At 39.0% G+C, this 13745-nt stretch overlaps 1 protein-coding gene across 5 annotated transcripts in view; it reads right to left on the bottom strand.

Moving 5' to 3' along the window:
- The window catches only part of LOC132824140 (tetraspanin-18-like), a 186531-nt gene that overhangs the window by 28628 nt on the left and 144158 nt on the right, over nt 1–13745 (bottom strand). The window contains exon 2 of one of the 5 annotated variants that reach the window (XM_060838395.1): nt 1247–1319. The exons of the other annotated variants lie outside the window; for them this stretch is intronic. The gene's annotated coding sequence lies outside the window, so the exon portion shown is untranslated. The remainder of the gene's footprint in view (nt 1–1246; nt 1320–13745) is intronic. 5 annotated transcript variants of the gene reach the window in all.

The raw sequence follows: 13745 nt of genomic DNA, 5'->3' as shown, positions 1-13745 counted from the left end.
GTCAGAACCATTGGGCAATGGCCATTGCAGCATGCCGTATGAATTTTCTTTGACACCGGGATGATGGTGGTCTTCTTGAATCAGATGAGGACTTCAGATCTTAGTAAGGAGAGGTTACAGATGCCTGCAAACAGTCCCACCAGCTGGTCCACACAGGATGTGAGTGCATGGTCGGGAACTCCATTTGGGCCAGTCCTTTCCATGGGTTTGCTTTCAAGAACTCCAATCTAGCGTCTGTGGCAGTGACTGTGGGTACGGGTGCACCCGAGGCTTTTGGGATAGGTGTCATCCTTTCATTGGCCATCCGTTCAAAGCGGGTGTAGAATGTATTGAGCCTATGGCGGAGGGCTGTGTTGTTGTCCGCAATTCTGATCGACTTCACTTTGTAGCCTGTTATGTCGTGTAAGCCTTGCCACACATGCCAGGTGTCCGTGTGGTTGGTCAGGATCTCAAGCTTAGTTTGGTATTGCCTCTTGGTGTCTCTGATGTCCTTACGAAGTTTGCATAGGGCAGGGCTGCCCAACTTGGACGCCTCAGACTCGGGACTTCAGTAGGGAGTGGATCTCCTAGTTCATCCATGGGTGGGTGTGGAAGATGCACGGCTCTATTTGTGAAAGTAACAACGCTATTCTCCCTTATGTCTGGGACAATACTTATCCCTCAACAAATATCATTGCAACGTACCCACATTGATCATTACCTCATTGGTATTTTGGAGAGACTGATGGACACAATTTGGTGGCCACATTTCCCCCAAGAGTGAATGCACTTCATTGTTCACTTGGTTGGCAAACACATTGGGATGCCCCAAGATTGTGGATATGTTCTACAAATGAATTTCTTTCTTTCATTTTCCAGAACAATCTCCATTTTACATCACACCATAAGATCACAAGACATAGGAGCAGAATTAGGCCATTCGGCCCATTGAGTCTGCTCCACCATTCGATCATGTTTCTCAAACTCATTCCCCTGCCTTCTCCCTGTAACCTTTGATCCCCTTACCAATCAAGAACCTATCTGTCTCTGTCTTAAATGCACTCAATGACTTTGCCTCAACAGTTCCCTGTGGCAATGAGTTCCACAGTCACCAACCTCTGCTTGAAGAAATACTGCTTCATCTCAGTTCTAAATGGTCACTCCCTCCAACTGAGGCTGTGCCCTCAGGTCTGAGTCTCCCCTACAAGTGGAAACACCTTCTGCACATCCTCTCTATCCAGGCCTCTCAATACTCTGTCAGACTCACCCTCATCCTCCTAAACTCCATCGAGTACAGACGTACAGTCCTTAACTTCTCCTCACATGACAACCATACGACACTGACAAATAGAGAACAGAGATAGGTGAGTGTGTATCCTGTAGGAAGAGGTACATTTATAACCAATAGTTCAGGCATCGAGGCAGTATAGAATCATAAATGTTACAGTACAGATTGAGGTAATTTCACCCATCATACCTATACTGACTCCAAATGTGGTCTGACCGATTGTTTGTAGAGGTAGCATCACTTCCTTTCTGTTGGACTATATGTCCCTATTCATAAAGCCAAAGATCCTATAAGTCTTCTTGATAACTGCTACAATCTGTTTGTCCATCCTCAGACAACTGTGCACTTGAACCCTGAGGTCCCTCTGCTCCTAGCCTGCCCTCAAAGTTGGAGAATTGAGCCTGTATTGTACCTCCAAGTTTCTTCTACCAAAAATGTATTCCCTCATGTTGTAAACGAGAAAGGATATGTATAGCCAATTAGCTGCAGGAGTAGCTGATTTAAAAGGTACAAGTGCTCCTGGATGCTTTAATTTTGCAGGCATACTTAATAATCGTTCTCATTTCTTTCTGCTGGTCTTTATTTTTGCGAATTTCCATATACAGGAATGTAAAAGACCCTGAAGAATAATCCAGAAAAACTGGATGTGTAATAAATTGCTATGTTTTCCAGAGTTTTGCCTTTGGAAGCCTTTAATTTTAATGCAAGATTAATGCTTTCCTTTGTTCGCGAATGAAGGCAGCACGTGGTGAGTGCTCCTTCATCATCACAGCTACCTGATGAAGGAGCGTCGCTCCGAAAGCTCGTACTTCCAAATAAACCTGTTGGCCTATAACCTGGTGTTGCGTGATTTTTAACTTTGTCCACCCCAGCTCCTCCACGTTGTGGTGAACATTGTAACCCAGATAGTTCCAATTGTTACATTTATATTCCAGTGCTGATTATTACATGTGACTGTTCCGAAATATTAGTTACTTGCGAAACTGCCTAGGCAAAAGGTTGGACTGGTTGCAAAGTTTTCAACTGAGTAGTAGAACAGTTCCAAATTCACAAAAGGGCTTTTGTGAACTCAGTTAGTTAGAAAAGGAGACAGGAAAAGAGAGAAGCAAGCTCCATTCAGAAACTAACTGTTAAGCTGTACTTCTGAAAAAGCAATGGCACAATACTGAGTTGCTGTATTTGGGGGTTCAAACTCAGGAAGAAGGTCAGGATGTAGCAGGCAGCAAAGTATTGGAGTCAGGACTTCAGCAAACTCCTCGGAGCTGTGAGGGCTCATGAGAAAACTTATGTCACTGATAGTTCAATTCAGTTTGTGATCGTTGATGAAGGAAACCCAAAAGCAGTATTTGCTTTGTGCAAATGAGCGAGACTACAGCTCAGGGAACTAAGCACTGGCTTTTAATGAAGAGCATTGATGAATAGCCAGAGTAGTGCAGTGAGTTAGTGTCAGAGTGCAACTGGTAAAATTCAGGAGAGTTAGATCGCAGGGAAAGGATGTTATCAACAGTAAATATCTGAACCAATCCTTCGAAACAATTGAGTATTTATTTTGTAATGTTTAGCCTGCAGAAATGTAGCTCAGTTACCACGTTTGACATCCTATTATATGCTTTTACATATTTTACACTTTGGGATGCCTGTCGTAGCTAACTTGCTGCTTTAGAACTTAGAATCCCTATAGTGTGGAAACAGGCCCTTCGGCCCAGCAAGTCCACACCGACCCTCCGAAGAGTAACCCACCCAGACCCATTCCCTTATTTCTCTACATATCCCCTCACTAATGCACCAATCATTATGGGCAACTTAGCATGGTCAGTCTACCTAACCTGCACATTTTTTGGATTGTGACAGGAAACCCTCGTGGACACGGGGAGAATGTGCAAACTTGACACAGCCCGAGGCTATAAATGAAGCGGTGTTCTTGGCGGTCTGAGGCTGCAGTGCTACCCATTGAGCCACCATGCCGCCCCGAATAAAGCAACGACAAACACAAACCCTTCAAGTTCGAACCTGCCACTTGTGAACCCCAATGCCATACCTGGTCAGTGTTTGGATTAAGCCCATGACCTTGGCATTATTAGCATCACACTAACTATCTGAGTTAACTGAACAACTTCTATATTCTAGAGCTTTCAATATTGATAGATTTTCACCTCTGTAACATTCGGTGAGCTGGTGTTTTAACTGTATGTCGCTAATTTGAGCAATATAAAGAAATCCAGTTCTTAAAACTCAGTGCAGAAATATATGATGTTTGGAAACAGGCTGCATTTTGAGTAATTAGTTGTAACTCATTGCCTCTCATCCAGTTTTTAAGATATGGATATATACTCTTAATGTCACTCATCCCATTCCTGGTGGTTATTGACACTTTATGGATACTGTAGGATTTGTCCCTGGATACTTCATTCCCAGGCTCTAGCGGTTCTGTCAGATCAGGGACAGGAAGACTCAAATCAAAAGCCAGTGAATGCATTCCCATCAGGGACTCTCCCTTTTATCTCAAAGGAACAGCAGCAGCAGTCAGCCGTGAGGAAAATAAAGCTTCAAATAAGATTACGGCCAGTCAAAACCTAGGAACGTCCTCTGAGCAAGATTTCAAATAAAGAAGAATTAATCAGTCTGTTTCCCAGCAGCTTACAATATATAGCACCTTTGTGGGGCAAACACTGAATAAGGATGTCTGTAAGTGAGACTCCCAAAAGACTATCAGATCACCTGAAAACTTAGGTGCTTTAGGATGTTCGATGATGTTAGTCATTCTCTATAATTGCAATGTGTTACATTCTTTTGCAATGGTTGCACTCTGTGTCTAGTCAATGGAGAGATGAAGTTACATCATATTACTGATTCTAACTCTTGCCTTGTAACCATTAATTAATATTTGTGATTTACAACCAGAAAACTAAACGCTTGAACTTTTCTGTGAAATTTTAGCATGAAGCATAGATTGCAAGATTAAAATATTGAAGCTTGATATTTCAATCAAAGCCTTCAAATAACACAATCACCATTTCAGAACTCCATAATTAACTTAATGTGGCTTTGTTTTGTATCTTCAACAGGAGATGAATATAAAAGTACAAAATGTTCCAACTCTTGCAGTCTCACTGTATATGAATGTGTGAGCATTAAGTGAATATTTAAAACTGGGGACACCACTTTTCAATAAAACTGGGGTTCAAATATTCATTTAAATGAAAGTGGTCAGTGCAAATTTTTATTGATTCACTTGTGGGAGAAGAGCATCCCTGGCTAGGCCAGTACTTATTGCTTGTTCCTATTTGCCCTTGAGAAGGTGGTGGTGAGCTGCGTTCTTGAATTGCTGCAGTCCATGTGCTGTGGGTTGACTCACAATGCCCTTAGGGAGGGAATTCAAGATTTTGACCCAGTGACAGTGAAGGTATGGCAATATATTTCCAAGTCAGGATGGTGAGTGGCCTGGAGGGGAACTTGCAGGGTTGGTGTTCTCATGTATGTGCTGCACTTGCCCATCCAAATGGAAGTGGTCATGGGTTTAGAAGGTGCTGCCTCAGGATCTTTAATGATGTTCTGCAGTACACCTTGTAAATATTACACACTGCTGCTACTGAGCGTCGGTGGTGGAGGGAGTGGATGTTTGTGGATGTGGTGCCAGTCAAGTGGGCTGTTTTGTCCTGGATGGTGTCAAACTTCGAGTGTTGCTGGACTACACTCATCCAGACAAATGGAGAGTAACCTATCACACTCCTGACTTGTGCCCTGGAGATGGCAGACAGCCTTTGAGGAGTCAGGAGGTGAATTACGCATCACAATATTCCAAACCTCCAACCTGCTGTTGTAGCCATTGTGCTTATGTGGCGAGTCCAGTTGAGTTTGTGGTTAATAGTAACCCCAGGGTATTTATCGTAAGGAATTCCATGATGGTAATGCCAAAAGACAAAAGCTTGACTCTCTCTTGCTAGAGATGATCATAGCCTTTGTCATTTGTCACATGGCATTTGTGAGGTGTAATAGTTACTTGTCACTTGTCAACCCAAATCTTGGTATTGTCCAGATCTTGTTGCATTTGAACACGGAATGTTTCAAGATCTGATGAGCTGCAAATGGTACTAAACATTGATGGTTACACAGTGAACATCCCTACTTCTGACTTTATGATGAAGGGATGATGAAGCAGCTGAAGATAGTCAGGCTTAGGACACTATCCTAAGGAACTCTGCAGAGATATTCTGAAGCTGAGATGACTGACCTCCAAAAACCACAACCATCTTCCTATTTTCCACTTATGACTCCAACCAGCAGAAGAGTTTGCCCCCTGATTAATTGATTCCAGTTTTATTAGGGCTCCTTGATCCCACACTCAGTTGAATGCAGCTTTGATGTCAAGGGCTGTCACTCTCAGCTTACATTCTGGAATTCAGCTCTTTTGTCCACGTTTGAACCAAGGCTGTAATGAGGTCAGGAGCTGGGTGGCCCTGGTGGAACCGAAACTGGGTGTCACTGAGCAAGTTATTGTTGAACTGGTGCTGTTTGATAGCTCTGTTGGTGACACCTTCCATCACGTTACAGATGATGGAGAATAGACTGATTGCGTGGTTATTGGCCAGGTTGGATTTGTCTTGCCATTTGACACATCTGGACAATTGTCGGGTAGATGCCAGTATTCTACTGGAACAGCTTGGCTGGGTGAGCAGCAAGTTCGACAGCTCAAGTCTTCAGTACGGTTGCCAGAATGTTGTCAAGGTCCAAAGCTTTTTCAGTATCCTGTCCAAGTGTTTCTTGCTATCATGTGACACCATGATTAAGAAAATGGTGGTGATCAGATTAATATAAAAGTGTCATGTTGCCACCAGTTCCAGTTCTCAGGTTGTTACGATGGTTGTTCCTCTTGTTGATAGCCATACCCTTCAGCTGTGGTCTCTTCATTCTCCAGGACTACGGCTGATGAGAACTGAGCTGCACACAGCACACCATCATAACTCTCGAGACTCAGATGTTTGAAAATGTGAAAAAAGCCTGCAGGCCAAAGTAGACACTAGGACACTCCAACCTTGTGGAGTCTTCTTTACTCACTCTAATGGATCGCTGGGTTTCACAATGGTCTTCTAGTGGTCACATGAGTCTTCACCATGGCTAGGAGGCAGAGCAGAATTTAGCCAGAAGAACATGAGAAACCGTAGCAGATAGAGATTATTCAGGTACTCAAACCTGTTCTGCCATTCTGTTCAATCATGGTCAATCTTCCACTTCATCTTCACTTCACTGCTCGATCTTTCATATCCACTGGCTCATTCAAAAGTCAACGTATCCATCTCAACATCAATTATGCTCAATGACTGGGCAACCACAACTCTTAGGGATTGAGAATCCCAATGTGAGCTCATCCAGTTGGGAAGCTCAGAGTCAGGGTGCTGGTAAAGAATAAGCAGTACCCAATCCAGCTGGTTCTTCAGACAGTTCCATATAAAGAGGGGGTTGGGGAGGTACACATATTCCTTATCTGCTACGTCCAGGCAAATGTCAGGAGCTGTGCAGGACTGCTCTGGACTGACAGTGCAAGCCCCATTCAATATGAAAACATCAGCTGGAGCCATTTGTTCAAATTAACATAAAACCTGGACTGCATGGTCCAAATGGAGTAGATCAGAAAAGACCATGACAACATGTTTCTACAGAGTGCAAGTATTATAGACACAGACAGTACACAGGATTGATGTAAATATTATAGTCACAGACAGTACACAGGATTGGTGTAAATATTATAGACACAGATTTTATACAGGATTGTTGTTAATATTATAATCACAGGCAGTACACAGGATTAGTGTAAATATTACAGTCACAGACTGTACAGAGGATTGGTGTAAATATTATAGACACAGACAGTCCACACGATTGGTATAAGTATTATTTACACAGACTGTAAACAGCTTTGGTGTAAATATTATAGACACAGACAGTACACAGGATTGGTGTAAATATTATTTACACAGACAGAACACAGGATTGGTGTAAATATTATATACACAGAAAATGCACAGGATTGGTGTAAATACTATAGACACAGACAGTACACAGGATTGGTGTAAATATTATTTACACAGACAGTACACAAGATTGGTGTATATATTATATACACAGAAAATACACAGGATTGGTGCAAATATTATAGAGACAGACAGTACACAGGATTGGTGTAAATATTATATACACAGAAAATGCACAGGATTGGTGTAAATACTATAGACACAGACAGTACACAGGATTGGTATAAATATTATAGTCACAGACAGTACGCAAGATTTGTGTAAATATGATAGACTCAGTCAGTACACAGAATTGGTGTAAATATCATATATACAGACAGTACACAGGATTGGTATAAATATATAATAGACACTGACAGGGCACAGGATTGGTGTAAATATTATTTACATAGACAGTACACAGGATATGTATAAATATTATAGACACAGACAGTACACAGAATTGGTGTAAATATCACATACACAGACAGTACACAGGATTGGTGTAAATATTATAGACACAGACTGTACACAGGATTGGTGTAGATGTTATAGACACAAACAGTACACAGGTTTGGAGTAAATATTATTGTCACAGACAGTACACAGGATTAGTGTAAATATTTCAGACACAGTCAGTACACACGATTGATGTAAATAATATAGTCGCAGACAGTACCCATGATCAGTGTAAATATTTCAGACAGTCAATACACAGGATTGGTGTAAATAGTATTTACACACACAGTACACAAGATTGGTATAAATATTATAGTCACAGACAGTACACAAGATTGGTGTAAATATTATTTACACAGACAGGACACAGGATTGGTGTAAATATTATAATCTCAGATAATTCACAGGATTGGTATAAATATTATAGTCACAGAAAGGACACAGGATTGGTGTAAATATTATTCCCACAGACAGTATACATGAATGGTATAAATACTATAATCACAGACAGTACACAGAATTGGTGTAAATAGTATGTACATAGACAGTACACAGGATTGGTGTAAATATTATAGTCACAAACAGTTCACAGGATTGTTGTAAACATTATAGACACAGACAGTACACAGGATTGGTCTAAATATTATAGTCACAGACAGTACACAGGATTCGTGTAAATATTATAGTCACAGACAGTATACAGGATTGGTGTAAATATTATAGACACAGACAGGACTCAGAATTGGTGTAAATATCATAGTCACAGACAGGACTCTGTATTGTTGTAAATATTATAGTCACAGTACACAGAATTGGTGTAAATATCATATATACAGACAGTACACAGACAGAACATAGGATACGTGTAAATGTTATAGACACAGACAGTATACGGGATTGGTGTAAATATTATAGTCACAGTCAGTACACAGGATTGGTGTAAATATTATTTACACAGACTGTACACAGGATTGGTATAAATATATTATAGACACTGACAGTACACAGGAATGATGTAAATATTATAGACACAGACTATACACAGAATTGGTGTGGATGTTATAGACATAAACAGGACACAGGATTAGTGGAAGTATTATTTCCACAGACAGTACACAGGATTGGTATAAATATTTTAGACACAGAAAATACAAAGGATTGGTGTAAATATTATGGACATAGACACTACACACGATTGGTGTAAATATTATTTCCACAGACAGTACACAGGACTGATGTAAATTGTCTAGACACAGACTGTACACAGAATTGGTGTAGATGTTATAGACACAAACAGTACACAGGACACAGGATTAGTGTAAATATAATTTACATAGACAGTACACAGGACTGGTGTAAATATTATAGGCACAGACAGTACACAGGATTGGTATAAATATTATAGACACAGAAAATACACAGAATCAGTGTAAATATAATCGTCACTGAGTATATAGGATTGGTGTAAATGTTATAGACACAGACAGTACACAGGATTGGTGTAAATATTATAGATACAGACAGTATACAGCATTGGGGCAAATATTATAGGCACAGACAGTACACAGGATTGGTATAAATATTATAGACACAGAAAATACACAGGTGTAAATATAATCGTCACTATCAGTATACAGGATTGTGTAAATGTTATAGGCACAGACAGTACACAGGATTGGTGTAAATATTAAAGTCACAGACACTATACAGGTTTGGAGTAAATATTATTGTCCCAGACTTGACTCAGGATTGGTGTAAATATTATAGACACAGTCAGTACACAGGATTGATGTCAATGTTATAGACACAGATAGTACACAGGATTAATGTCAATGTTATAGACACAGACAGTGCACAGGACTGGTGTAAATATTATAGTCACAGACCGTGCTCTGGATTGGTGTAAATATTATTTACACAGACTGTACACAGCATTGGTGTAAATATTATAGACAGACAGTACACAGGATTGGTGTAAATGTTATAGTCACATACAGTACACAGGATTGGTGTCAATATAGTCACAGACAGTACACAGAATTCGTGTAAATATTATTTACACAGACAGTACACAGGCCTAGTGTAAATATTATGGACACAGACTGTACGCAGGATTGCTGTTGATGTTATAGACACAAACAGTACACAGGATCACTGTAAATAGTATTTCCACAGACAGTACACAGGATTGGTGTAAATATTATTTACACAGACAGAACACAGGATTAGTGTAAATATTATTTACACAGACAGTACAGAGGATTGGTGTAAATATTATAGACTCAGACAGTACACAGGATTGGTGTAAATATTATTTACACAGACAGTACACAAGATTGATGTAAATATTATAGACACAGAAAATACACAGGATTGGTGCAAATATTATAGAGACAGTACACAGGATTGGTGTAAATATTATATACACAGAAAATGCACAGGATTGGTGTAAATACTATAGACACAGACAGTACACAGGATTGGTGTAAATATTATATACACAGAAAATGCACAGGATTGGTGTAAATACTATAGACACAGACAGTACACAGGATTGGTGTAAATACTATAGACACGGATTTTATACAGGATTGTTGTTAATATTATAATCACCGACAGTACACAGGTGTAAATATGATAGACTCAGTCAGTACACAGAATTGGTGTAAATATCATATACACAGACAGTACTCAGGATTGGTATAAATATATAATAGACACTGACAGTGCACAGGATTGGTGTAAATATTATTTGCACAGACAGTACACAGGATATGTATAAATATTATAGACACGGACAGTACACAGAATTGGTGTAAATATTATAGATACAGACAGTATACAGCATTGGGGCAAATATTATAGGCACAGACAGTACACATGATTGGTATAAATATTATAGACACAGAAAATACACAGGTGTAAATATAATCGTCACTATCAGTATACAGGACTGTGTAAATGTTATAGGCACAGACAGTACACAGGATTGGTGTAAATATTAAAGTCACAGACACTATACAGGTTTGGAGTAAATATTATTGTCCCAGACTTGACTCAGGATTGGTGTAAATATTATAGACACAGTCAGTACACAGGATTGATGTCAATGTTATAGACACAGATAGTACACAGGATTAATGTCAATGTTATAGACACAGACAGTGCACAGGACTGGTGTAAATATTATAGTACAGACCGTACTCTGGATTGGTGTAAATATTATTTACACAGACTGTACACAGCATTGGTGTAAATATTATAGACAGACAGTACACAGGATTGGTGTAAATGTTATAGTCACATACAGTACACAGGATTGGTGTCAATATAGTCACAGACAGTACACAGAATTGGTGTAAATATTATTTCCACAGACAGTACACAGGACTGGTGTAAATATTAAAGTCACAGACACTATACAGGTTTGGTGTAAATATTATGGACACAGACACTACACAGGATTGGTGTAAATATTATTTACGCAGACAGTACATGGGATTGGTGTAAATATTTTAGACACATACAGTACACAGGATTGGTGTCAATGTTACAGACACAGACACTATGCAGGTTTGGTGTAAATATTATTGTACCACACAGGTCACAGGATTGGAGTAAATATTATAGACACAGACAGAACACAGGATTGATGAAAATATTATAGTCACAGACAGTATACAGAAATGGTGTAAATATTATTGTCATAGACATTACACAGGATTGGTGTGAATATTATAGTCACAGACAGTACACAGGATTGGTGGAAATAGTATAGACACAGGCAGTACACAGGATTGGTGTAAATATTATATACACAGAAGTACACAGGATTGGTGTTAATATTATTTACACAGACTGTACTCAGCATTGATATAAATATAGACACAGACAGTACACAGGATTGGTGAAAATATTTTAGACACTGACAGTACTCAGGATTGATGTCAATATTGTAATCACAGACAGTACACGGGGTTGGTGTAAATATTATTTACACAGACAGTACACAGGATTGGTGTTAATATTATTTACACAGACAGTGCACAGGATTAGTAGAAACATATTATAGACACAGAAAATACACAGGAATGGTGTAAATATAATCGTCACTGAGTATATAGGATTGGTGTAAATGTTATGGACACAGACAGTACACAGGATTGGTGTATATATTATAGACACAGACAGTATACAGGATTGGTGTAAATATTATTGTCACAGACAGTACACAGGATTGGTGTAAGTATTATAGACACAGAAAATACCCAGGATTGGTGTAAATATAATCGTCACTATCAATATACAGGATTGGTGTAAATGTTATAGACACAGACAGTACACAGGATTTGTGTAAATATTATTTACACAGACTGTACAGAGCATTGGTGTAAATATTGTAGACAGGCAGTATACAGGATAGGTGTTTATATTATTTTCACAGACTGTACACAGCATTGATGAAAATATTGTAGTCACAGACAGTATACAGAATTGGTGTAAATATTATAGATACAGAAAGTATACAGAATTGGTGTAAATATTATAGTCACAGACTGTATACAGGATCAGTGTAAATATTATAGTCACAGGCAGTACACAGGATTGGTGTAAATATTATTTACACAGACAGTACACAGAATTGGTGAAATTATTTTAGACACATACAGTACACAGGATTGGTGTAAATATTATAGTCACAGAAAGGACACAGGTTTGGTGTAAATATTATATGATTCAGACAGGATACAGGATTGGTGTAGATGTTATAGACAGAAACAGTACACAGGATTGGTGTAAATATTATTTCCACAGACAGGAACAGGATCGGTGTAAATATTATTTACATAGACAGTACACAGGACTGCTGTAAATATTATAGACACAGACAGTACACAGGATTGGTGTAAATATTATAGACACAGACTTTATACAGGATTCGTGGAAATAGTATAGACACAGAGAGTACATAGGATTGGGGTAAATATTATAGTCACATACAGTACACAGGATTGGTGTAAATATCTTAGACACATATGTTACACAGGATTGGTGTCAATGTTATAGACACAGACTGTGGACAGAATTGGGGTAGATGTTATAGACACAGACAGTACACAGGATTGGTGTAAATATAATTTACACAGACAGTACACAGGACTGCTGTAAATATTATAGACACAGACAGTACACAGGATTGGTGTAAATATTATAGACACAGACTTTATACAGGATTGCTGTAAATATTATAGTAACAGAGAGTACACAGGATTGGTGCAAATATTTTAGTCACAGACAGTACACAGGATTGGTGTAAATATTATTTACATAGACAGTGCACTTGATTGATGTAAATATTATGTAAACAGACAGTACACTGGATTGGTGTAAATATTATTTACACAGACAGTACACAGGACTGCTGTAAATATTATAGGTACAGACAGTACACAGGATTGGTGTAAATATTATAGACACAGACAGTACACAGGATTGGTGTGAATATTATAGTCACAGACAGTACACAGGATTGGTGTAAATATTATTTACACAGATAGTGCACTTGATTGGTGTAAATATTAGTTACACAGACAGTACACAGGATTGGTGACAATGTTATAGACACAGAGGTGAAAATGTGTTGCTGGAAAAGCGCAGCAGGTCAGGCAGCATCCAAGGAACAGGATATTCGACAATCCCTGAAGAAGGGCTTATGCCCGAAACGTCGAATCTCCTGTTCCTTGGATGCTGCCTGACCTGCTGGGCATTTCCAGCAACAAATTTTCAGCTCTGATGTCCAGCATCTGCAGACCTCACTTTCTCCTCGTTATAGACACAGACACTATACAGGTTTGGTGTAAATATTATTGTCACAGACAGTACACAGGATTGGTGTAAATAGTGTAGACACAGACACTACACAGGATTGGTGTAAATATTATTGTCACAGACTGTACACAGCATTACACAGGATTCGTGGAAATAGTATAGACACAGACAGTACACAGTAT

The sequence above is a fragment of the Hemiscyllium ocellatum genome, chromosome 18 (assembly GCF_020745735.1).
Source record: "Hemiscyllium ocellatum isolate sHemOce1 chromosome 18, sHemOce1.pat.X.cur, whole genome shotgun sequence".
NCBI classification, from domain to species: Eukaryota; Metazoa; Chordata; class Chondrichthyes; order Orectolobiformes; family Hemiscylliidae; genus Hemiscyllium; species Hemiscyllium ocellatum.
This window is presented reverse-complemented; position numbering and strand designations above follow the sequence as displayed.